The sequence below is a fragment of the Nerophis ophidion genome, linkage group LG23 (genome assembly GCF_033978795.1).
Source record: "Nerophis ophidion isolate RoL-2023_Sa linkage group LG23, RoL_Noph_v1.0, whole genome shotgun sequence".
Lineage (NCBI taxonomy): Eukaryota > Metazoa > Chordata > Actinopteri > Syngnathiformes > Syngnathidae > Nerophis > Nerophis ophidion.
The window spans coordinates 8346852-8372619 of NC_084633.1; the positions used below are offsets into that span (position 1 = coordinate 8346852).

Below are 25768 nucleotides of genomic sequence, written 5' to 3' on the forward strand. Positions count from 1 at the left end.
GTTTTTTCTACTGTGTCTATGACTACGTCAGAGTTAGACATGCGTTCTACTGAGGTGGCAAATTATGATGCGTTCAGTTTATCGCAGCGCCAAGTAGACAATCTGAAAATTCCCGTCATATCAATTCCTAGATATGGTCGTAATTATTTTAAGTACACTGCGCATAATAAACGCAACATTATTAATATTGCTACTACGGATAATTTTATCAACAACTCCTTAAAACAGCCCACTACCTATAATATGGGCTTTCTAAACATCAGATCTTTGTCTCCCAAAACGTTATTAGTCAATGAGGTCATTAGAGACAACAACCTTAACGTCATCGGTCTTAGCGAAACCTGGCTTAAACCAGACGACTTTTTTGCGATAAATGAGGCATCCCCTCCTAACTATACGAATGCGCATATTGCCCGTCACCTCAAAAGGGGAGGGGGTGTCGCACTAATATACAACGAAAACTTTAACTTTAGTCCTAACTTAAATAATAAATATAAATCGTTTGAGGTGCTTTCTATGAAGTCTGCCACACCTCTGCCTCTGTGCCTGGCCGTTATCTACCGCCCCCCAGGGCCCTATTCGGACTTTATTAGTGAATTCTCAGAGTTTGTTGCTGATCTAGTGACGCACGCCGATAATATAATTATAATGGGGGACTTTAATATCCATATGAATACCCCATTGGACCCACCGTGCGTGGCGCTCCAGACTATAATTGATAGCTGTGGTCTTACACAAATAATAAATGAACCGACGCATCGCAGCGGTAATACGATAGACCTAGTGCTTGTCAGAGGTATCACCGTCTCCAAAGTTATGATACTCCCGTATACTAAAGTAATGTCCGATCATTAACTTATAAAATTCGAAGTTCAGACTCATGTTCGGCAAGCTAATAATAATAATAACTGCTATAGCAGCCGCAACATTAATGCTGCCACAACGACGACTCTTGCGGACCTACTGCCCTCGGTAATGGCACCGTTCCCAAAGTATGTGGGCTCTATTGATAACCTCACTAACAACTTTAACAACGCCCTGCGCGAAACCATTGATAGTATAGCACCGCTGAAGTTAAAAAAGGCTCCAAAAAGGCGTACGCCATGGTTTACTGAAGAAACTAGAGCTCAGAAATTATTATGTAGAAAGCTGGAACGCAAATGGCGCACGACTAAACTTGAGGTGCACCATCAAGCATGGGGTAATAGTTTAATAACTTAAAAACGCATGCTTACCTTAGCTAAAACTAATTATTACTCAAATCTCATCCGCATTAATAAAAACGATCCAAAATTTTTGTTTAGTACAGTAGCATCGCTAACCCAACAAGGGACTCCTTCCAGTAGCTCCACCCATTCGGCAGATGACTTTATGAAGTTCTTTAATAAGAAAATTGAACTTATTAGAAAGGAGATTAAAGACAATGCGTCCCAGCTACAACGGGGTTATAGTAACACAGATACGATTGTATATACGGCGGATACTGCAAATATCCAAAATAGTTTCTCTCGTTTTGATGAAATAACATTAGAAGGATTGTTACAACGTGTAAATGGAATAAAACAAACAACATGTTTACTTGACCCACTTCCTGGGAAACTTATCAAGGAGCTTTTTGTATTATTAGGTCCATCAGTGCTAAATATTATAAACTTATCACTTTCCTCGGGCACTGTTCCCGTTGCATTCAAAAAAGCGGTTATTCATCCTCTCCTTAAAAGACCTAACCTCGATCCTGACCTCATGGTAAACTACCGACCTGTGTCTCACCTTCCCTTTATTTCGAAAATCCTCGAAAAAATTGTTGCAGAGCAGCTAAATGAGCACTTAGCGTTTAACAATCTATGTGAAACCTTTCAATCCGGTTTCAGGGCAAATCACTCGACTGAGACAGCCCTCGCAAAACTGACTAATGATCTATTGCTAACGATGGACTCTGATGCGTCATCTATGTTGCTGCTCCTCGATCTTAGCGCTGCTTTCGATACCGTCGATCATAATATTTTATTAGAGCGTATCAAAATACGAATTGGTATGTCAGACTCAGCCCTGTCATGGTTTAACTCTTATCTTACTGATAGGATGCAGTGCGTCTCCTATAACAGTGTGACCTCGGACTATGTTAAGGTAACGTGTGGAGTTCCCCAGGGTTCGGTCCTTGGCCCTGTACTCTTCAGCATCTACATGCTGCCGCTAGGTGACGTCATACGCAAATACGGTATTAGCTTTCACTGTTATGCTGATGACACCCAACTTTACATGCCCCTAAAGCTGACCAACACGCCGGACTGTAGTCAGTTGGAAGCGTGTCTTAATGAAATTAAACAATGGATGTCCGCTAACTTTTTGCAACTTAATGCCAAAAAAACGGAAATGCTGATTATCGGTCCTGCTAGACACCGACCTCTATTTAATAATACAACTTTAACATTTGACAACCAAATAATAAAACAAGGTGACTCTGTAAAAAATCTGGGTATTATCTTCGACCCAACTCTCTCCTTTGAGTCACACATTAAAAGCGTTACTAAAACGGCCTTCTTTCATCTCCGTAATATCGCTAAAATTCGCTCCATTTTGTCCACTAAAGACGCCGAGATCATTATCCATGCGTTTGTTACGTCTCGTCTCGATTACTGTAACGTATTATTTTCGGGTCTCCCCATGTCTAGCATTAAAAGATTACAGTTGGTACAAAATGCGGCTGCTAGACTTTTGACAAGAACAAGAAAGTTTGATCATATTACGCCTGTACTGGCTCACCTGCACTGGCTTCCTGTGCACTTAAGATGTGACTTTAAGGTTTTACTACTTACGTATAAAATACTACACGGTCTAGCTCCAGCCTATCTTGCCGATTGTATTGTACCGTATGTCCCGGCAAGAAATCTGCGTTCAAAAGACTCCGGCTTATTAGTGATTCCTAGAGCTCAAAAAAAAGTCTGCGGGCTATAGAGCGTTTTCCGTTCGGGCTCCAGTACTCTGGAATGCCCTCCCGGTAACAGTTCGAGATGCTACCTCAGTAGAAGCATTTAAGTCTCATCTTAAAACTCATCTGTATACTCTAGCCTTTAAATAGACCTCCTTTTTAGACCAGTTGATCTGCCGCTTCTTTTCTTTCTCCTATGTCCCCCCCTCCCTTGTGGAGGGGGTCCGGTCCGATGACCATGGATGAAGTACTGACTGTCCAGAGTCGAGACCCAGGATGGACCGCTCGTCGGGACCCAGGATGGACCGCTCGCCTGTATCGGTTGGGGACATCTCTACGCTGCTGATCCGCTTGAGATGGTTTCCTGTGGACGGGACTCTCACTGCTGTCTTGGAGCCACTATGGATTGAACTTTCACAGTATCATGTTAGACCCGCTCGACATCCATTGCTTTCGGTCCCCTAGAGGGGGGGGGTTGCCCACACCTGAGGTCCTCTCCAAGGTTTCTCATAGTCAGCATTGTCACTGGCGTCCCACTGACTGTGAATTCTCCCTGCCCACTGGGTGTGAGTTTTCCTTGCCCTTTTGTGGGTTCTTCCGAGGATGTTGTAGTCGTAATGATTTGTGCAGTCCTTTGAGACATTTGTGATTTGGGGCTATATAAATAAACATTGATTGATTGATTGATTGATTGATAAATGTAGTATGGGTCTACTAAAAATGTGACCAAATCTGCTGGGTCAAAAGTATACATACAACAAAGTTAATATTTGGTTACAAGTCCCTTGGCAAGTTTCACTGCGATAGGGCGCTTTTAGCAGCCATCCACAAGCTTCTGGCGAGCTTCTGGTTAAATTTTTGACCACTGTTTGACAAAATTAATGCAGTAGAGCTAAATTTGTTGGTTTTCTGACATTAACTTGTTTCTTCAGCATTGTCCACACTGATCTAAGTCAGGACTTTGGGAAGGCCATTCTAAAACCTTAATTCCAGCCTGATTTAGCCATTCTTTTACCACTTTTGATGTGTGTTTGGGGTAATTGTCCTGTTGGAACACCCAACTGCGCCCAAGACCCAACCTCCGAGCTGATGGTTTTAGGTTGACCGAAAGAATTTGGAGGTAATCCTCCTTTTTCATTGTCCGATTTACTCTCTGTAAAGCACCAGTTCCATTGGCGGAAAACAGGCCCAGAGCATAACACTACCACCTCTCTAGGTCGTCCTCAGACGAGCCTTCCATCGTTGCTTCCAGTCATCCCGATTCTCCATACATTTGGCAAGTTCCTTGGTACTCTGAGCTACTGCGTCCTTCTTGAGTATGTCCACGTATGTTAGTGTGGGACGTCCTCTTAACCGATGCCCATGTGTTGGTTCCCACAGCACCAATTTGCTGGCTGGCAGCTCCTGATGCCTTTGGCAGTGTCCTGCTAGTCTCATTCTCCTTACAGCAATCTTCTCGCTCACCTTTGGTATTCCCTTGTAGAGGATTCTGTTGGTTACGTGCGCACTCTTGTTGATGTTATGCACTGCACACAGCATCCTGGTGTAGCAACCATCCAGAGACTTCTCCAGGGTTTGCTTCTTGGTCCAGCATTCACTGACTTAGAGGAGAACGGACTCAACCGTCGCGTAGAAGAAGCTGAGTTTGATTTGGCGGGGGAGGTTGGAGTTCCATACACTGGTCATGCCGTTCAGAGCCCTGCATGCAAGTGCCTTCCTCACTTTTAGATCTTGCTCAGTTCAGTTGACCCATGCACCCAGGTATTTGAAGTCCTCAACTTCTTTCAGCACAGTGCTTGTTCCACGTTGTTGGAGAGCAGACTGATCTCATCCGCATAGTCAAGGTCTGTCAGGACCACTGCCGGTTGTCGACTTCGTTGGTGTCAGTGTGAAGCCAAGTTCCTGCTTAAGCCCATTTATTGCCTTCCTGAGCGCATGATCAAGGACTATGATGAAGAGGAAGACCTTGTAGAAATCATTGGAAACTCAGGACAGCTATGACATTATGTTCTTTACAAGAGTATGTAAACCTTTGACCACAACTGTATATTGCAGCCTCTTGCGATTTAAATGAATATCATCATATATTGTTTAGCATGTGCCTTACAATGTACCCATCCATTCATCCATTTTCTGCCGCTTATTCCCTTTGGCGTCGAGGGGGGCGCTGGCGCCTATCTCAGCTACAATCGGGCGGAAGGCGGGGTACACCCTGGACAAGTCACTACCTCATCGCAGGGCCAACACAGATAGACAGACAACATTCACACTCACACACTAGGTACCCATTTTAATATAAATTAGAGATTGCTCCATCATTGGCTGCTGACATATGATTGTAGGATACAAGGTTATATTTTCACCCGCTGTACTTGAAATAATTCCAAAAAACCCATAATAAGGATATTATAAGCCTGTTACGGCTTGTCGCTCTCTATTTTGTGGGACATAGCTATATAATGTCTCATCAGCATGTATTATTTCTATAGGAAAAATAATTAAAATCTCATCTTTCCGATCGTATATCGTTTATATCGCGCATCTGAGTCCTATACAGAATTTGACCAAACATTTTGGGGATGGAAATTTTTGAATTTAAAGTGTTATACTCTCAGACCTCAGTGTACCTTAGGAGAAGTAACAGTTCCACCAGAAAGGACTGATTGTCTATTGTTTTTATTTTTGGCTTTGCCAATTTTTATTAAAAAAGGACCATCCATAAAATAAGGAATATTGTACTACCTCAATTTACAAGCTTAAATAGTTATAGTTACATCTCAAATCAACGTGTGCCATTGAAATTCTACTTGTTCATTTCCTGTTAATATTTGCTAACTTTGTGCTACAACACTGTTCCATGTACACTTCTTAAACTGTACTTTACCACTGGGGCGGCATGGCGTAGTGGGTAGAGCGTCCGTGCCGGAAACCTGAGGGTTGCAGGTTCGCTTCCCACCTATTGACATCCAAATCGCTGCCGTTGTGTCCTTGGGCAGGACACTTCACCCTTGCCCCCGGTGCCGCTCACACTGGTGAATGAATGATGAATGGATGAATGGATGATTGGTGGTGGTCGGAGGGGCCGTAGGCGCAAACTGGCAGCCACGCTTCCGTCAGTCTACCCTAGGGCAGCTGTGGCTACAGATGTAGCTTACCACCACCAGGTGTGAATGAATGATGGGTTTCCACATCTCTGTGAGCGCTTTGAGTATCTAACAATAGAAAAGCGCGATATTAATCTAATCCATTATTATTATTATTATTATTATTACTTAGTACTTATTTCTTAATGTTGTTCCAAGCTTATCTTAGCGATTAGTTTAGCTACTAGCATGCCTGCTACTGGCTTGCTCTCGTTGTGTAACATGTTTAGCCTCGTCCGCCAGTGATGATGGTATGTGATAATGATACTTAAGACATTAAGAAATGCAGTTTATTTGCCGTAACGGAGGTGATTATTATTAGCTCAGGGGAGCAATGCCACATTGTGTACATTGTGTAAAAATCAGTGGTCAGCACAGCTTTTTCTGCTGGCCTAACATAACCAGAAATCACAATCATAATTAAAGACAAAAGTAATTTTTGATTTACTTTCCCTAAATATCTAAAAGTATTCGTACTCTTTTAATGTCATATTATGCTCCTTCCAGCTCTGTTGTTTTTAGGTTATAGAGTTTTTATTCAATCAGAAGTCAGCTAGCTTATGTTGCCATGTTGTACAAAATCTGCACAAGGCCTTCCGAATCAACAATGCAAAGTGAACAAACACAAACATTTGACAGACAGTTTCGATAGCCAATCAGATCACGAGTTGTTGTCAGTAAGGCCTTCTAGCTGGCCTAAAGCAGATATATAGTGATGTTATGAGCTAGGTAACATAAGAACTCCATTACCCAGCAAAGTAGCCCCGTTTAGGTTCTTGATTGTAGCCATGTTTTGTAGCGGGATGTTTTTGATGAGCACGCTATGGAGTAAACTGTAAAGGTCTACTGAAATGAGATTTTCTTATTCAAACGGGGATAGCAGGTCCATTCTATGTGTCATATTTGATCATTTCGCGATATTGCCATATTTTTGCTGACAGGATTTATTAGAGAACATCGACGATAAAGTCCACAACTTTTGGTCGCTAATAAAAAAGCCTTGCCTTTACCGGAAGTAGCAGACGATGTGCGCCTGACGTCACGGGTTGTAGGACTCCTCACAAATTCACATTGTTTACAATCATAGCCAGCAGCAGCTAGAGCTATTCGGACCGAGAAAGCGATAATTTTCCCTATTAATTTGAGCACGGATGAACGATTTGTGGATGAGGAAATTTAGAGTGAAGGACTAGAAAAAAAAGTAAAAAAAAAAAAAAAAGGGCGATTGCAGTGGGAGCGATTCAGATGTTATTAGACACATTTACTAGGATAATTCTGGAAAATCCCTTATCCGCCTATTGTGTTGCTAGTGTTTTAGTGAGATTAAATAGTACCTGAAAGTCAGAGGGGTGTGGCCATGGGTGTGTTAACGCCAGAGTCTCTGTGGGAAGTCACGGCAGCAGCAGCAGGACGGAAGCTCTGCTGATGTCTCCAGTAAGAGGCGACTTATTACCACAAATTTCTCACCGAAAACTGACGGTTGACATGTAGTCGGGATCCATGTTTGCTTGACCGCTCTGTTCCATAGTAGAGCTTCATCTTCTGTAATCTAAACAAGAAAACACCGGCTGTGTTTTTGTGGGTAAAGGCTAAAAGCTTCCCATCTCCATCTTTCTACTTTGACTTCTCCATTATTTATTGAGCAAATTGCAAAAGATTCAGCAACACAGATGTCCAGAATACTGTGTAATTATGCGATTAAAGCAGACTACTTATAGCTTGGATCGGGCTAGAAAATAATGTCCGCTACAACCCGAGACGTCAAACGCACGAGTCATCATACCGTGACGTTTTCAACACGACACTTCATGGGAAGTTTTAAATTGCAATTTAGTAAACTAAAAAGGCCGTATTGGCATGTGTTGCAATGTTAATATTTCATCATTGATATATAAACTATCAGACTGCATGGTCGTTAGTAGTGGGTTTCAGTAGGCCTTAAAAAACTCAGCCAAAACATCTCGTCTGCATTTTTAAGATTAGACAAGACAACACATATATTTGCAAGCCCATTTTCAAGAAGGATATTTAAAGACAATCTACATCTTGTGAGACGATGTCGGCCAACCCCGGAAGCTCAAATGGGTTCTACAAATTGTGAGTTCAAATATTTTATTTCTTTATTTAATCAAATTTGTTATGTTTTTTGCAATATTTATTTTGACAGTACCACATAAGATATGTTTTAATTGCTGATGCGGATTTATTGATTTTTAAATGCGCCAGAAAATAACCCATTTTGTACACTGTTGGTGGTGATTCAATGCCCATTAGTGCGTAAATGTGTTCCTGTATAGTATTCTCCAGCAATGGTCATGTGGTGACATAAATTATGGTATTTTGAGTAGGTTATCATTGGACACAGGACATCACTGAAAGCCTAAGTGGGAAACGCATGGCCCGCCTCTGCTAAAAATAAATACAGTGTCCGCCAGAAGGGTGTTTGTTATCAGCATTGAACGACATTAATCGGCAATGGTAATCGCATAATTTTTCAAAATCATTTGCCGCTTGACAAATGGTACAGGCACATTTTGTAACTGGAGAGAAATCATTAAATTATCTTTAAAGGATTTATGCCATGTAGTCATCGGTTTCAAAGTGAACCAGTGAAGTTTAATTGTGTGCTAAATTTAAATCACGCTGACAGCTCTTTATGTCATAGTTTGGGGTTACTGGCTTATTACATGCTGAGGTAAAAAGCTGCCTCAAATAATATGCTCTCTACTCTCAAATGATGTTATATTTAGCACTTGCCTTGCTGACAGACCTCTGACTGATGTAGTTGGGCGCAACATCTGTAAACAAAGCCAGCAGAGCTTGCAGAGAAATGTGCAGCCTTTCATGCCGACCATGAGGGGCCACGGCATGGATTAAATGGGAGACACTGGTTGTTGTGACAAACTCATCAGTCTCCTGTAGCTTGTAAGTGGGGATTGTTTATCATACTTTTTTTTTTTTGACACAGGCCACCCAAAACGGTTGTCTGATTGCGGGGCCAAAGACGATGACTTCAGCTGATGTTTTGGGGTCAGATGAGAGGGAACTGTTAGCACATCAAGACCGACATCTTCTTTTCTTCTCAGTCTGGGGTGTTGGGTGGAGGTGCTTGTGGTAGGTAGTGCACCCCGCCCAAGTTCCTCAATCTTGTCTAATTAAAGAACCACAATTCATCCATCAAGGTTTGATGCATTCAAAAGACACCCGGGTGTCCTCTTCTGTAATTTCCAAATTGGCAAATTCTGTTATTAATTATACATCTTAGCTGCCTTTGAAGAACACTGAATGCCATCATTCTTCAGAAAAACATCATGTCTGGCTCACATAACATTTTTTTAAAAATGCAAAGAAAATTTTATTAATTAACAGGAGCAATTTAGATAATGTCTTTTTGTGCAAATATTATTTTTCCGCTATGGGATTTTGGTTAAAACACCCATGTCTGACGCCAGTGTGTTATTGTCATGTCAAGAGTAGTCTTGGAAGCAAAACTGGGGTTGTTATTGAACTCATCAGAGTTGCCCCGGAGCTGTACTTTGAGGAAGAAACCACAGAACCACAGATAATTCTTTACAGTCCACTAGTCTTAAGTACTATCATCAGATTTTCACTTTGTACGATACTTGAAAAAGAAATCAGTCAGGTCTCCGCCGGAGCAAAGGGCAAATGCACTGACGATCAACGAAAGACAAGCTTTTGAAGACTTCAAGGAAAAGTTGCCAGACAATCAAATCTCCTGAATACAGTTTAATCAAACACAAGGAACCAGGGTTGCCGTTCAAGACAGGACCGCGGTCACATTCAATTTTCATATTGAGAGAATCAAATTAAAGCCACTGAGCTGCCATTGTTTATACCTCAAAGACAGAGATCGCTCCTGGAATCATTTGGTCGTATAGGTAGCGTTTATTGAGAAAAAAAGAATAATCCGGCACACACAATATAAAACAAAACCACCTCTGATGACTGGTAAATAGTCGATAGTATAAGTTGAAACAGCACTGACACGCTTCCTCATCCACTTCCCCGACAGCGTTAAGAAGTTTCAGAAGACGGGGAAGGCATTTTTTTTTTCTTTTATGCTTTACCACAGACAATGACATATAAAAAGATCTTTGTTGAAAAGTGGAAATCGTCCTTTTAATTCCAGACCGAGCCAAAATTTAAGTACTTAATTACAAAATTGTGGTCAACCCAGCCCAACTGAAAATTACACTTAGAGGAAGACCTTTGAAGCAACTATTCTTAATCCTATTTTTTCTTTTGTCCACTGTCTTTTATTGACTCTTATGGTTTACCGTTTTTTTTAGAGAGCTAAGGACCGCGGCCCGCCAGACTTCTCCCTTTATTATTATGCTTATTTTGTATATTCCCGTAAATTTGCTGTTTATAAAAACCTACTGCAAAAGAGCTTGTTCAAAGATCATCTATATGACAATGCTATAGTGATTTTAGGAATCTGTTGAAAAAATGTTAGGACCTGATTTGATAAAATCCTAATACCGTGCAATCTACAAACTTGTGTGTAGTATTAGTGGTTGTAAATCTACTAACAGTTTGTGTACAATTCAAAAGTGGTGCAGACCGCTCTATTTGAACGAGGATTTTGCGGGTACTATACATGAAGCCAGAACAAGTTTAATGTTTTTTCTGCCAAAAAAGGAAATTACTTATTTAGATAAAAATAAAACTTGGTTAAAAGATGTTTATTGTGCGTTTAAGTACTATTTTATTCAGCACAATCAACAATACAGGGATAATAATGATAACCAAGATAATTTTGTAGAGTAATTGGAACACATACTTGTTTGTCACAAAAAACATTCATGAAGTTTGGTTCTTTTATGAATTTATTATGGGACTACTAAAACTGTGACCAAATCTGCTGGGTCAAAAGTATACATACAGCAACATACATTATCAATGATGGTCATGTAGAAAAATTACAATCAAATCAAATTAGCTTCATTGCATGGTCTCTCAATTTAATGTGAGTGATTATGATTGACGACACCTGTGGACTTCTCTGTTGACTGCCATTAGACTGTGTGGAGGGAGGTTGTGATTAGCACACTGCAGGTATGAAGATCAGCGACCCCTTCTGGGTGGCTGGAGACAGCGCACCCTCAGACGGGGGCGTGGCATGGGCAGGACGCCGAGACGCAGCTGGCAGGTGATTAGATGTCGCAGGTGGTACGCGTTAATCTAATCATCTGTTGTCTTTTTAACAGTGATCGGGCAGCAGAGGAGGAAGCGGTTGTTTGGAGAGACTGAAAAGTCAATGATAAGAGATTGAGTTTGAACCAACGTGTTATATTAAAACCTGTCAAACCTGACCCACTGGTTTCTAGCGTGCATCCGTGGTACTTGTGAGTAAAGAAGCTTACAATTGGCGCCCAACGAAAACAGAGGGAATCTGCAATGTCGTCACCAAGCCCAATTGAAGCGCTCGGGCAGCTGTTGGCAGAAATATCGACCGCAAATCACCGGCAGATGGAAGCGATGCAAGGCCAAATCGCGCAGCAGAGCCAGATTCTGCAGACGATGTCGCAGAGGGCCGGAGCTGAAAAACACGCAATTGAGAGGACGACTTTGGCGGTAGTAGGCATGCACAGCATGGTGGAAACAGAAGATCCCCATAGCTTCATGGACATGTTTGAGATCACAGCCAAGTCGTGCGGCTGGCCGGAGGAGGAGTGGGCGGTGCGGCTGCTGCCATTGTTGGTGGGAGAGGCGCAGCGAGCGGCGCTCAGCCTGCCACCAGCGTCCCGGATGAGCTACCGGGACATGAGGAGAGCAGTGTTGGACCGGACGGGAGGATCCAAAGAAGACTACAGAATAAAATTTAGAACCATGAAACTTGATCAAGATCAGCGGCCTTTCGTCCTAGGCCAACAGCTGACAGATGCGGCAACCAGATGGCTGCAACCCGGAAGAAAAGAGGAGGTGATCGAACAAGTGATCCTGGAACAATTCCTGGAGGCGATTCCGGCGCGGACGTCAGCATGGGTCCGCTGCCACCGACCACAAGAGCTAGCAGCAGCGGTAGCCTTGGCGGAGGACCATCTGACGGTACAGCGGGAGAAGGCTGCAGAAGGAACGGAGCGGCCAGTACCAGCGCCGCGCAAAATGCGGTCACCACCAGCAGAGGGAGCCCAGCCGTGGACCAGGCCACGAAACATGATTATGTTTTCTCCTCCGCAGGGCCCGGCCGCAGCAGACACTGCGTGTCCACCGCAAACAGCACCTCGAATGCCGGGGCAGGTGTGCTGGAGGTGCGGACGGTTAGGTCGCCTGCAACGGGAGTGTCCAGCGATGGAGGTGGGTCAGGTGATCCGGGTGGTCGACCCTCCACCCTCCTTCCCGGGACCGGGAGAGACATACTATGTACCGGTAAGGATACAAGGGAGCATTCACCGGGCGATGGTGGATTCGGGTTGTGAACAATCCATGATTCACCAAAACCTGGTTCGACCCGGGGTATTGAGTAAGGTTACACGGGTGCAGGTTAAATGTGTGCATGGGGGATATTCACACGTATCCCATTGTGCCGGTGAAAATTTTGTTCAGGGGGGAAAAACATAGTGTTAAGGTGGCAGCAAGTTTGCGCCTAGCGCACCCCTTAATCTTGGGAACAAATGTGTGCAGGGGTGCGTTCACGGACGGTAGAGAAAGGGGATAACCGCGCTGTTCTCATCGGCGATGCGAGATTATCCGACGCGGCCGAGGGGGAGGGGGAAGGGGGGCCGGCGGGGACTTCCCCGGAGGTTTCCCCGGTTCCCCAATGGCGCCCCACGGATGATTTTCCACTCGAGCAGTCTCGAGATGACACTGTGCACGAGACCTGGGACCAAGTGTTTGCAATTGATGGGCAGCGGGTTCGTCCGGGGATAACGCGGGATTTCGCTCATTTTGTATTGATTAGGGACAGACTATACAGAGTGAGCCGTGACACTCAGACAGGGGAGGAAATTACCCAATTGTTGGTACCAAAAAGCCGTCGGGAAATGATTTTCCAGGCGGCACATTTTAACCCAATAGCCGGGCACATGGGATATGATAAAACACTTAATCGGATAATGGCCCGGTTCTATTGGCCAGGCATTCGGGCAGACGTGCGCCGCTGGTGCGCGGCATGCCCGGACTGTCAATTAGTCAACCCTGCGGCCACCCCTAGAGCACCTTTGAGGCCATTACCACTCATAGAGGTCCTGTTTGAACGAATTGGCATGGACCTCGTCGGGCCATTTCACCCGAGCACCCAGGGATATCGCTTTGCACTAGTCCTGGTGGATTATGCAACGCGCTATCCCGAAGCAGTGCCACTGCGCTCCATCTCTGCAAAGAGTGTCGCGCAGGCACTGTTTCAAATTATCTCCCGAGTTGGAATCCCGAAAGAGATTCTAACTGATCAGGGCACGTCCTTTATGTCACGCACGTTAAAGGAGCTGTACGGTTTATTGGGGATCAAGTCTATTCGGACTAGCGTCTACCACCCACAGACAGATGGGTTGGTGGAGCGGATGAATAGAACTTTGAAATCCATGATCCGGAAGTTCGTACACGAGGACAAACCAAATTGGCATAAATGGTTGGATCCCCTGTTATTTGCAGTGCGGGAGGTTCCCCAGGTTTCAACAGTATTTTCTCCATTTGAACTATTGTTCGGCAGGAAATCGCGGGGGGTATTGGACCTAGTTAAAGAAAGCTGGGAAGAAGGTCCAAGCCCCAGTAAAAATGAAATTCAGTACATCAAGGACTTGAGAGCAAAACTCCACACATTAGGGCACTTGTCACGTGAGAATTTGCTCCAAGCTCAAGAACGTCAACAGCACCTGTATAACAGGGGAGCGCAACATAGACGATTTTCACCGGGAGAGAAAGTACTTGTTTTACTCCCAACATCCAGCTCCAAATTACTCGCCAAGTGGCAAGGAACCTTCGTGGTCACACGACGAGTGGGTGACGTGGATTATGAGGTCAGGCGGTCTGACCGGGGTGGGGCAACACAAATATACCACCTCAACCTACTAAAAGGGTGGAGGGAAGCGGAGCCCGTCTCCATGGTGACGGTGATAGCGGAGAGCGAGGAGCTGGGCCCGGAAGTTCCATCCCCCCCCCCTCCCCCGACCCACCCCTCTCCGCTGTGATAATCATCTTACGCTGTCTCAGAAAGCAGACGTGGCCAAATTGCAGCAACATTTTGCTGACGTGTTCTCTCCCCTGCCAGGCCGCACGACTCTCACCCAGCATCACATAGAGACCAGCACAGGCGTGACGGTGAGGTCTCGGCTCTATAGGCTGCCCGAACACAAGCGCAAAGTAGTTCGGAAAAGAATTAAAAGCCATGTTGGAATTGGGAGTGATAGAAGAGTCCCACAGTGCATGGTGTAGCCCCATAGTTCTGGTAGGGAAGAAAGATGGGTCTGTACGATTCTGTGTAGACTACCGCAAGGCGAATGATGTGTCACGGTTTGACGCCTATCCAATGCCCCGGGTCGACGAGCTCCTGGACCGGTTGGACACTGCTCGTTTTTTTACGAAATTGGATTTGACTAAGGGCTACTGGCAGATTCCCTTGTCTCCAGAGTCCAAGGAAAAAACGGCATTCTCCACTCCGGAAGGATTATACCAATTCGTGACCCTTCCGTTCGGCTTGTTCGGTGCGCCCGCCACATTTCAGAGACTTATGGACCGGGTGCTGCGACCGCAGTGGGGGGTGCACCGACCATCCAATCCTGTATATCAGCAGGAAATTGTCAGAAAGGGAGGTCAGATACAGCACGGTGGAGAGGGAGTGCCTCGCCATCCGGTGGGCGGTCGGTGCCCTTCGGTACTATCTGCTGGGACGCCCATTCAGCCTCTGCTCGGACCACAAGCCCCTTCAGTGGCTCCACCGCATGAAAGATGCCAACGCGCGGATCACCCGGTGGTATCTCGCTTTACAACCCTACAATTTCAGAGTGATCCATAGGCCGGTAGCACAGATGGTCGTGGCGGACTTCCTCTCCCGCGCTCAGGCCGGGGGGGGGGGAGTAAGTGCGGCCAGACGGTGCCCGGCCTAAGTCTGGCGGTGGAGGTATGTGGAGGGAGGTTGTGATTAGCACACTGCAGGTATGAAGATCAGCGACCCCTTCTGGGTGGCTGGAGACAGCGTACCCTCAGACGGGGGCGTGGCATGGGTAGGACGGCAAGACGCAGCTGGCAGGTGATTAGATTTCGCAGGTGGTACGCGTTAATCTAATCATTTGTTGTCTTTTTAACAGTGATCGGGCAGCAGAGGAGGAAGCGGTTGTTTGGAGAGACTGAAAAGTCAATGATAAGAGATTGAGTTTGAACCAACGTGTTATATTAAAACCTGTCAAACTTGACCCACTGGTTTCCAGCGTGCATTCGTGGTACTTGTGAGTAAAGAAGCTTACAGACTTACAAACGCGACAATGGGAAAGTCAAAGGAACTTAGCACAGATCTGAAAAAAACGAATCATTGAATTGAACAAGTCAGGATAGTCACTTGGAACCATTTCAAAGCAGCTTACGGTCCCAAGAGCAAATGTGCATACAAGTAAGTATAAAATGCATAGCACAGTTTTGTCACTGCCACCATCAGGAAGAAACTGCAAGTTGTCACCTGTTGCTGAGAGAAAACTGGTTCGGATGATCAAGAGTCAACAGACAACCACCAAAAAGCAGGTCTGCAATGAATTGGAAGCTGCTGGAACACAGGTGTCAGTGTCCATAGTCAAGCGTGTTTTGAATCGCCATGGACCGAGAGGCTACGATGCAAGAAGGAAGTCCTTGCTCCAGAAGCGACACCTTAAGGCTTGTCTGAAGTTTGCTGCTGATCACATGGCCAAAGATAAGACTTTCTGGAGGAAAGTTCTGTGGTCAGATGAAACAAAAATTGAGCTGTTTGGCCACAATAGACAGCAATATGTTTGGAGGAGAAAATGTGAGGCCTTTAATCCCAGGAACACCAGCCTACCGTCAAGCATGGTGGTGGTAGTATTATGCTCTGGGCCTGTTTTTCTGCCAATGGAATTGGTGCTTTACAGAGAGTAAATGGGACAATGAAAAAGGAGGATTACCTCCAAATTCCTCAGGACAACCTAAAATCATCAGCCCGGAGCTTGGTTCTTGGGTGCAGTTGGATGTTCCAACAGGAAAATGACTCCAAACACATGTCAAAAGTGTTAAAGGAATGACTAAATCAGAATAGAATTAAGGTTGTAGACAGGCCTTCCCAAAGTCCTGACTTAAACTCCATTGAGAACATGTGGATAAGGCTGAAGAAACAAGTCCATGTCAGAAAACCAACACATTTAGCTGAACTGCATCAATTTTGTCAAGAGAAGTGGTCAAAAATTCAACCAGAAGCTTGCCGGAAGCTAGTGGATGGCTACCAAAAGCGCCTTATTGCAGTGAAACTTGCCAAGGGACATGTAACCAAATATTAACATTGCTGTATGTATACTTTTGACCCAGCAGATTTGGTCACATTTTCAGTAAACCCATAATAAAGTCATAAAAGAACCAAACTTCACGAATGTTTTTGTGACCAACAAGTATGTGCTCCAATCACTCTATCACAAAAAAATAGGAGGTGTAGAAATTATTGGAAACCCAAGACAGCCATGACATTATGTTCTTTACAAATGTATGTAAACTTCTGATCGCAAAGTATATATTTCATAATTTAAGTGTGTGTAGGTGACTATATACTTTGAAAATATCCTGCTATGGTTTTTCTCATAATAATGACATTGATAATAGTTTCATGAATAATTTTCGGCATGGGTGCCCTTTTTTTGGTTTGAGCAGCTGCCCACCAAAATGCAAAAGGCCCCAGAAGGATCAAGTATTGTGGTTTGAGAGCCCTGAAAGGCCTGGCACCAAACTTGCAGCCATGGCTGCAAACCACAGGGGAAAAATACATTGTGATGGCCATGCTCTGCGCTCATCTTTCTCCGGCAGGCACAGGTGATGTTCTGCCACGTCCAAGTTTGAGGTGTTGGGTTCAGCAGTAAATCAACTTGGTCTTACATGATCAAACACTCGCCGCTTTTTTCCCGCGCTTTCATGTCATCTCATAAAAGCCGTAGCCGTTAAGATGGACTGAGCCTGCCTGCCAAGACGGCCCGGGCCTCCCATGCTGCGCACCTCAAGAGCGAGTGCGTGTGTGTTACATTGTCGGTTTGTTCCAGGACACAGGCTTTGGGGAACAAAACAAGGTACAAAAACACTGCAGGCACATTTACGCAGGATCAGGCATTGCCAAACCTCCTATTCATTCTCTCGTGACTTTTGATCAGAAAGTGCAATGTTTGAAAACAAGTATCTCACAAATGGGACTACAGAGCTCACATTTACACAGCCGCTCTTAATACAGTATATCTTCTTAGGGGACAATACCAAAACATATGTACAGTCAGGGTATACATCTTGTATATATACACATAATATTGCCAAAGGTATTTGGCCACCCATCCAAATGATCAGGCATGGAGACTGTTTCATACAAACATTTGTGAAAGAATGGGCCACTCTCAGGAGCTCAGTGATTTTCAGTTTGGAACTGTCATAGGATGCCACCTGTGCAACAAATCCAGTCGTGAAATTTCCTCCCTCCTAAATATCCCAAAGTCAACTTTCGGCTTTTTTATAAGAAAATGGAGGAGTTTGGGAACAACAGCAACTCAGCCACAAAGTGGTAGGCCATGTAAACTGACAGAGAGGAGCAGAGGTGGGTAGTAACGCGCTACATTTACTCCGTTACATCTACTTGAGTAACTTTTGGGATAAGTTGTACTTCTAAGAGTAGTTTTAATGCAACATACTTTTACTTTTACTTGAGTATTTTTATAGAGAACAAACGCTACTTTTACTCTGCTCCATTTATCTACATTCAGCCCGCTACTCGCTACTGATTTTTATCGATCTGTTAATACACGTTTTTTTGTTTTGGTTTCAGACATACCTTCAAAGTAGGATCTATCGCATGTCTGCGTTTCACCAATCAAATGCACTCACTGGTGACGTTTGACTCCATTTCACCAATCAAACATAGGCAGGCGGTCACATGATTGACTGCCCAAAAACAACAACAACAATGGTAGAGACGACAACAAAACCAAACACCCCTGGCCTCACATAAAATCGATGTTCACGCTTCAGACAACCAAAAAAAAACAGTTATGTAGGGCGTTGTCATTTGTGTCTCCCCAAACAAGTGGACATTTCAGCTTACATGAACTCAACATCAAATCTGAGGAAGCATATCGCGGTAAGTAACGTTAGTAGATATTTTGGCTGTCACCGCGGGCTAATGTTATCTTCACTGCTATGAATCACTGTCAGATGTACGTAGTTTGGGTATAATTTAGTAACGTACTGCAGCCTCATAGACAGACAGAGACACACACACTCATGCGTGCATACAAACACCAATCAGAAGTGTACATGCGTTTCCAGGTGCAGCCCACACCTATCAGAGTTTATGATTTGCGTAAAGGTTAACTTGTTATTTTACTTTGTAAATCTCTGTCTACTGAGCCTTAATTGTTTTTATTTTAAAGGCCTACTGAAATGAGATGTTCTTATTCAAACGGGGATAGCAAGTCCATTATATGTGTCATACTTGATAATTTTGGGATATTGCCATATTTTTGCTGAAAGGAATTAGTAGAGAACATCAACGATAAAGTTTGCAACTTTTGGTCGCCAATAAAAAAGCCTTGCCTGTACCGGAAGTAGTAGACAATGTGCGCGTGACGTCACGGGTTGTGGAGCTTTCTTTTTTCTGTGCATTACAAATAGTAAAAAAACTGCCAGCAAGAGGAGGGTAACAATGCAGGTAATGGGGAGCCATCATTTCTGACTATAAAACTTTCTCTTTTTTTATTTATTCATGATAAGATTTAATATTTGCTGTATTTTGATCCATCTTTCAAGTGTACACTGATTTCCCAGAGTGCATAGCAACAAACACTATTTCTGTAAGCAACAAACAAGAGCCACTAATCCTGGCAGACTTGATCTGACAATGACTACTCCGGGACAAATGAACATCCAGACTATTTTTTAAAGCCTGAATATAAGGAGGTTGAGCTTCAAGGTTTAGAAGCTGGGTGCTAAGCAGACAGAGCTCTTGTCAAACACTCAACAGTCATGTAGCAATAGTGGTAAATGTGCATTCACACATTGCTGGTTTAGATGGCGGTTCATGGTAGTTCGGCAATTCGTCAGACAGGTTGGTTGTCTGCCATCACAGAGACATGGTTCACAGTGGTTTGAGAAACCCCATGTACCGTCAGCCAAACCGGTGTTTGTGAAACAAGAAAGTGCTGAAGTGCTAAAAAAAAATACAAAATACTGTCATAATAAAACAGTGACTTACAATATCCGCTCTTACCGGGATGCCGACTGAGAGGATGGTTGTATCATTCAGCACTAGACTTGGACTCCCTCTTCTCCCCGGTTAGACGAGGAATTCAGCACACACTCCTCAGGTAAAATATGCAGGAAAGAAAAAAGAATCTTCAGTGTGAGGAACTCGCATGGCTGCAATTGTTTGTGACCCTAAAATGCAGGAACCAGGAGAGCCACGAGGAGGTAAGATGAGTTTTTAATCTCATAAAACAGAAATGAAAGCAGTCCTGCATGTACAGAACCAAACACAAAGCAATCTTCGAGCACCAAGGAGTGCTCGAGACAGGCATAAATAGAACATGCTGATTGGCAGCCGGTCTGGACGGGCTGCCAATCAACGGCAGGTGAGGAACAAACAGGAAATGGAACAAAATAAGAGCACGGATGGGAAGTAAATACAAAAACAAGGAAAACAGGAATCGTCACACTGAGACTAATTTTAAAGTTGTCCAACTTCTCGGCTTATGGCCACAGTTGTGAGGCATGATTTATAATCTAGTACAGGGGTCACCAACGCGGTGCCCGCGGGCACCCGGTAGCCCGTAAGGACCAGATGAGTAGGCTGCTGGCCTGTTCTAAAAATAGCAGCACTTACCAGTGAGCTGCCTCTATTTTTTAAATTGTATTTATTTACAAGCAAGCTTGTCTTGCTTTGCTCGACATTTTTAAATCTAAGAGAGACAAAACTCAAATAGAAATTGAAAATCCAAGAAAATATTTTAAAGACTTTGTCTTCACTTGTTTATATAAATTCATTAATTTTTTTACTTTGCTTCTTATAACTTTCAGAAAGACAATTTTAGAGAAAAAATACAACCTTAAAAAAGATTTTAGGATTTTTAAACACATATACCTTTTTACCTTTTAAATTCCTTCCTCTTCTTTCCTGACAATTTAAATCAATGTTCAAGTATTTTTTTTTTTTATTGTAAAGAATAATAAATACATTTTAATTCAATTCTTCATTTTAGCTTCTGTTTTTTCGACAAAGAATATTTGAGAAATATTTCTTCAAACTTATTATGATTAAAATTCAAAATAATTATTCTGGCAAATCTAGAAAATCTGTAGAATCAAATTTAAATCTTATTTCAAAGTCTTTTGAATTTCTTTTAAAATTTTGTTCTGGAAAATCTAGAAGAAATAATGATTTGTCTTTGTTAGAAATATACCTTGGTCCAATTTGTTGCATATTCTAACAAAGTGCAGATTGGATTTTAACCTATTTAAAACATGTCATCAAAATTCTAAAATTAATCTTAATCAGGAAAAATTATTAATGATGTTCCATAAATTATTTTTTACATTTTTTCAAAAAGATCGAATTAGCTAGTTTTTCTCTTCATTTTTTTCGGTTGAATTTTGAATTTTAAAGGGTTGAAATTGAAGATAAACTATGTTTCAAAATTTAATTTTCTTTTTTTTTTGTTTTCTCCTCTTTTAAACCGTTCAATTAATTGTTTTTTTCATCATTTATTCTTTACAACAAAAACCTTCCGTTAAAAGGAAAAAAAATGTACGACGGAATGACAGACAGAAATACCCTTTATATATATATATATATATATATATATATATATATATATATATATATATATATATATACGGTGGCAGAGGGGTTAGTGCGTCTGCCTCACAATACGAAGTTCCTGCAGTCCTGGGTTCAAATCCAGGCTCGGGATCTTTCTGTGTGGAGTTTGCATGTTCTCCCCGTGAATGCGTGGGTTCCCTCCGGGTACTCCGGCTTCCTCCCACTTCCAAAGACATGCACCTGGGGATAGGTTGATTGGCAACACTAAATTGGCCCTAGTGTGTGAATGCGAGTGTGAATGTTGTCTGTCTATCTGTGTTGGCCCTGCGATGAGGTGGCGACTTGTCCAGGGTGTACCCTGCCTTCCGCCCGATTGTAGCTGAGATAGGCGCCAGCGCCCCCCGCAACCCCGAAAGGGAATAAGCGGTAGAAAATGGATGGATGGATATATATATATATATATATACATATATTTATTTATTAAAGGTAAATTGAGCAAATTGGCTATTTCTGGCAATTTATCTAAGTGTGTATCAAACTGGTAGCCCTTCGCATTATTCAGTACCCAAGAAGTAGCTCTTGGTTTCAAAAAGGTTGGTGACCCCTGATCTAGTATTCGATTTTACAAACTCAGGTCATTTAGCTCAGTTGCTAGCTTTCATTTTAATTTTCCTGAAGGAACTCTCCTGAAGGAATCAATAAAGTATTATCCATCTATCTATCAATCAATCAATCAATGTTTACTTATATAGCCCTAAATCACTAGTGTCTCAAAGGGCTGCACAAACCACTACGACATCCTCGGTAGGCCCACATAAGGGCAAGGAAAACTCACACCCAGTGGGACATCGGTGACAATAATGACCTAGTGGGACGTCGGTGACAATGATGACTATGAGAACATGATACTGTGAAAGATCAATCCATAATGGATCCAACACAGTCGCGAGAGTCCAGTCCAAAGCGGATCCAACACAGCAGCGAGAGTCCCGTTCACAGCGGAGCCAGCAGGAAACCATCCCAAGCGGAGGCTGATCAGCAGCGCAGAGATGTCCCCAGCCGATACACAGGCGAGCAGTACATGGCCACCGGATCGGACCGGACTCCCTCCACAAAGGAGAGTGGGACATAGAAGAAAAAGAAAAGAAACGGCAGATCAACTGGTCTAAAAAGGGAGTCTATTTAAAGGCTAGAGTATACAAATGAGTTTTAAGGTGAGACTTAAATGCTTCTACTGAGGTAGCATCTCGAACTGTTACCGGGAGGGCATTCCAGAGTACTGGAGCCCGAAATGAAAAAGCTCTACAGCCCGCAGACTTTTTTTGGGCTTCGGGGATCACTAATAAGCCGGAGTCCTTTGAACGCAGATTTCTTGCCAGGACATATGGTACAATACAATCGGCAAGATAGGATGGAGCTAGACCGTGTAGTATTTTATACGTAAGTAGTAAAACCTTAAAGTCACATCTTAAGTGCAGAGGAAGCCAGTGCAGGTGAGCCAGTACAGGCGTAATGTGATCAAACTTTCTTGTTCTTGTCAAAAGTCTAGCAGCCGCATTTTGTACCAACTGTAATCTTTTAATGCTAGACCCGAAAATAATACGTTACAGTAATCGAGGCGAGACGTAACAAACGCATGGATAATGATCTCAGCGTCTTTAGTGGACAGAATGGAGCGAATTTTAGCGATATTGCGGAGATGAAAGAAGGCCGTTTTAGTAACGCTTTTAATGTGTGCCTCAAAGGAGAGAGTTGGGTCAAAGATAACACCCAGATTCTTTACCGTGTCGACTTGTTTAATTGTTTGGTTGTCAAATGTTAGAGTTGTATTATTAAATAGAGTTCGGTGTCTAGCAGGACCGATAATCAGCATTTCCGTTTTTTTGGCGTTGAGTTGCAAAAAGTTAGCGGACATCCATTGTTTAATTTCATTAAGACACGCCTCCAGCTGACTACAATCCGGCGTGTTGGTCAGCTTTAGGGGCATGTAGAGTTGGGTGTCATCAGCATAACAGTGAAAGCTAACACCGTATTTGCGTATGATGTCACCTAGCGGCAGCATGTAGATGCTGAAGAGTGCAGGGCCAAGGACCGAACCCTGGGGAACTCCACACGTTACCTTAACGTAGTCCGAGGTCACATTGTTATGGGAGACACACTGCATCCTATCAGTAAGATAAGAGTTAAACCAAGACAGGGCTAAGTCTGACATACCAATTCGTGTTTTGATACGTTCTAATAAAATATTATGATCGACAGTATCGAAAGCAGCGCTAAGATCGAGGAGCAGCAACATAGATGACGCATCAGAATCCATCGTTAGCAATAGATCATTAGTCATTTTTGCGAGGGCTGTCTCCGTGGAGTGATTTGCCCTGAAACCGGATTGAAAGGTTTCACATAGATTGTTAGACGCTAAGTGTTCATTTAACTGCTCCGCAACAATTTTTTCGAGGATTTTTGAAATAAAGGGAAGGTGAGACACCGGTCGGTAGTTTACCATGAGGTCAGGATCGAGGTTAGGTCTTTTAAGAAGAGGATGAATAACCGCTTTTTTGAATGCTAGGGGAACAGTGCCCGAGGAAAGTGATAAGTTTATAATATTTAGCACTGATGGACCTAATAATACAAAGAGCTTCTTGATCAGTTTCCCAGGAAGAGGGTCAAGTAAACATGTTGTTTGTTTTATTCCATTTACACGTTGTAACAATTCCTCTAATGTTATTTCCTCAAAACGAGAGAAACTATTTTGGAGGGCATTATCCGCCGTATATACAATCGTGTCAGTGTTAATAGAACCCCGTTGTAGCTGGGACGCATTGTCTTTAATCTCCTTTCTAATGACTTCAATTTTCTTACTAAAGAATTGCATAAAGTCATCAGATGAGTGGGTGGAGCTACTGGAAGGAGTCCCTTGTTGGGTTAGCGATGCTACCGTACTAAACAAAAATTTAGGATCGTTTTTATTACGGTGGATGAGATTTGAGTAATAATTAGCTTTAGCTAAGGTAAGCATGCGTTTATAAGTTATTAAACCATCACTCCATGCTTGATGGTGCACCTCAAGTTTAGTCGTGCGCCATTTGCGTTCCAGCTTTCTGCATAATAATTTCTGAGCTCTAGTTTCTTCTGTAAACCACGGGGTGTGCTTTTTTGGAGCCTTTTTTAACTTTAGCGGTGCTATGTTATGAATGGTTTCGCGCAGGGCGTCGTTAAAGTTGTTAGTGAGGTTATCAATTGAGCCCACATATTTTGGGAATGGTGCCATTACCGAGGGCAATAGGTCAGCAAGAGTTGTCGTTGTGGCCGTATTAATGTTGCGGCTGCTATAGCAGTTATTATTATTATTAGTTTGACGAACATGCGTCTGAACCTCGAATTTTATAAGGTAATGATCGGACAATACTTTAGTATACGGGAGTATCGTAACTTTGGAAACGGTGATACCCCTGACAAGCACTAGGTCTATCGTATTACCGTTGCGATGCGTGGGTTCATTTATTATTTGTGTGAGACCACAGCTATCAATTATAGTCTGGAGCGCTACGCACGGTGGGTCTGATGGGGTATTCATATGGATATCAAAGTCCCCCATTATGATTATATTATCGGCGTGTGTCACTAGATCAGCAACGAACTCTGAGAATTCATTGATAAAGTCCGAATAGGGCCCTGGGGGGCGGTAGATAACAGCCAGGTGTAGAGGCTGCGGTGTGACAGACCTCATAGTAAGCACCTCAAACGATTTATATTTATTATTTATGTTAGGACTAAGGTTAAAGTTTTCGTTGTATATTAGTGCGACCCCCCCACGCCTTTTAAGCGGACGGGCAATATGCGCATGTGTAAAGTTAGGAGGACATGCCTCATTTAGCGCAAAAAAGTCGTTTGGTTTAAGCCAGGTTTCACTGAGACCGATGACGTTAAGATTGTTGTCTCTGATGATATCATTAACTAACAACGTTTTGGGAGACAATGATCTTATGTTTAAAAAACCTATATTATAGGTAGTGGGCTGTTTTAGGGAATTTTTGATCAAATTATCCGTAGTAGCAATATTAATAATGTTGTGTTTATTATGCCCAGTGCATTCAGTATAATTACGACCATATCTAGGAATTGATACGACGGGAATGTTCCGATTGTTTGATTGTTGCTTTGATAAACTGCACGCATCATGGTTAGCCTCCTCAGTAACGGGGATTTTCCGATTGTTTGTTTGTTGCTTTGATAAACTGCACGCATCATAGTTAGCCACCTCAGTAAAACACATGTCCAACTCTGAAACACTCAAAGCAGAAAAAACTTGTTCTAATTTAACTGACTCCTTACCCAGAACAGTAGTCTCGCATTTTCCTTTTAAATGCGGCTGCAGGATGGAGGGAAGTGGTGTTCTGTGGGGATTAGCCTTCTGCTTTGTTTTAAGCCCCGCTCGGCATCCGCGTTTCCGATCACACCGCTGGCGTCTGCTCCGTAGACGGCCCCCGCTGCTACTAGACTCCGCTGCTTAGGTATTATATAGCAAGATGGCGGCGCCCGGACGGGCTGCGACACTGCGGTTCTCTTGCTAAAGATGGAACATTTGGCGGAAATGCCGGACAGTTCTGCAGACTTCATGGCCGGCTCGCATCGTGGTCACTCCGTGATCACGTACGACCGCCAGACACTTCTGGATATGGACATATCGGGCCGTTTTGGACTGATAGACGCGGGCTTGTTCGACGTGCTAACTAGCAT

At 43.3% G+C, this 25768-nt stretch overlaps 1 long non-coding RNA gene across 1 annotated transcript in view; it reads right to left on the reverse strand.

The window, feature by feature from the left end:
- LOC133541689 (uncharacterized) overlaps window positions 1-19743 on the reverse strand; it is a 67840-nt gene extending 48097 nt beyond the window's left edge. Inside the window, exon 1 of the long non-coding RNA XR_009803950.1 lies at window positions 19484-19743. This is a non-coding gene — a long non-coding RNA (uncharacterized LOC133541689). The remainder of the gene's footprint in view (window positions 1-19483) is intronic.
- Window positions 19744-25768: the final 6025 nt, after the last annotated feature.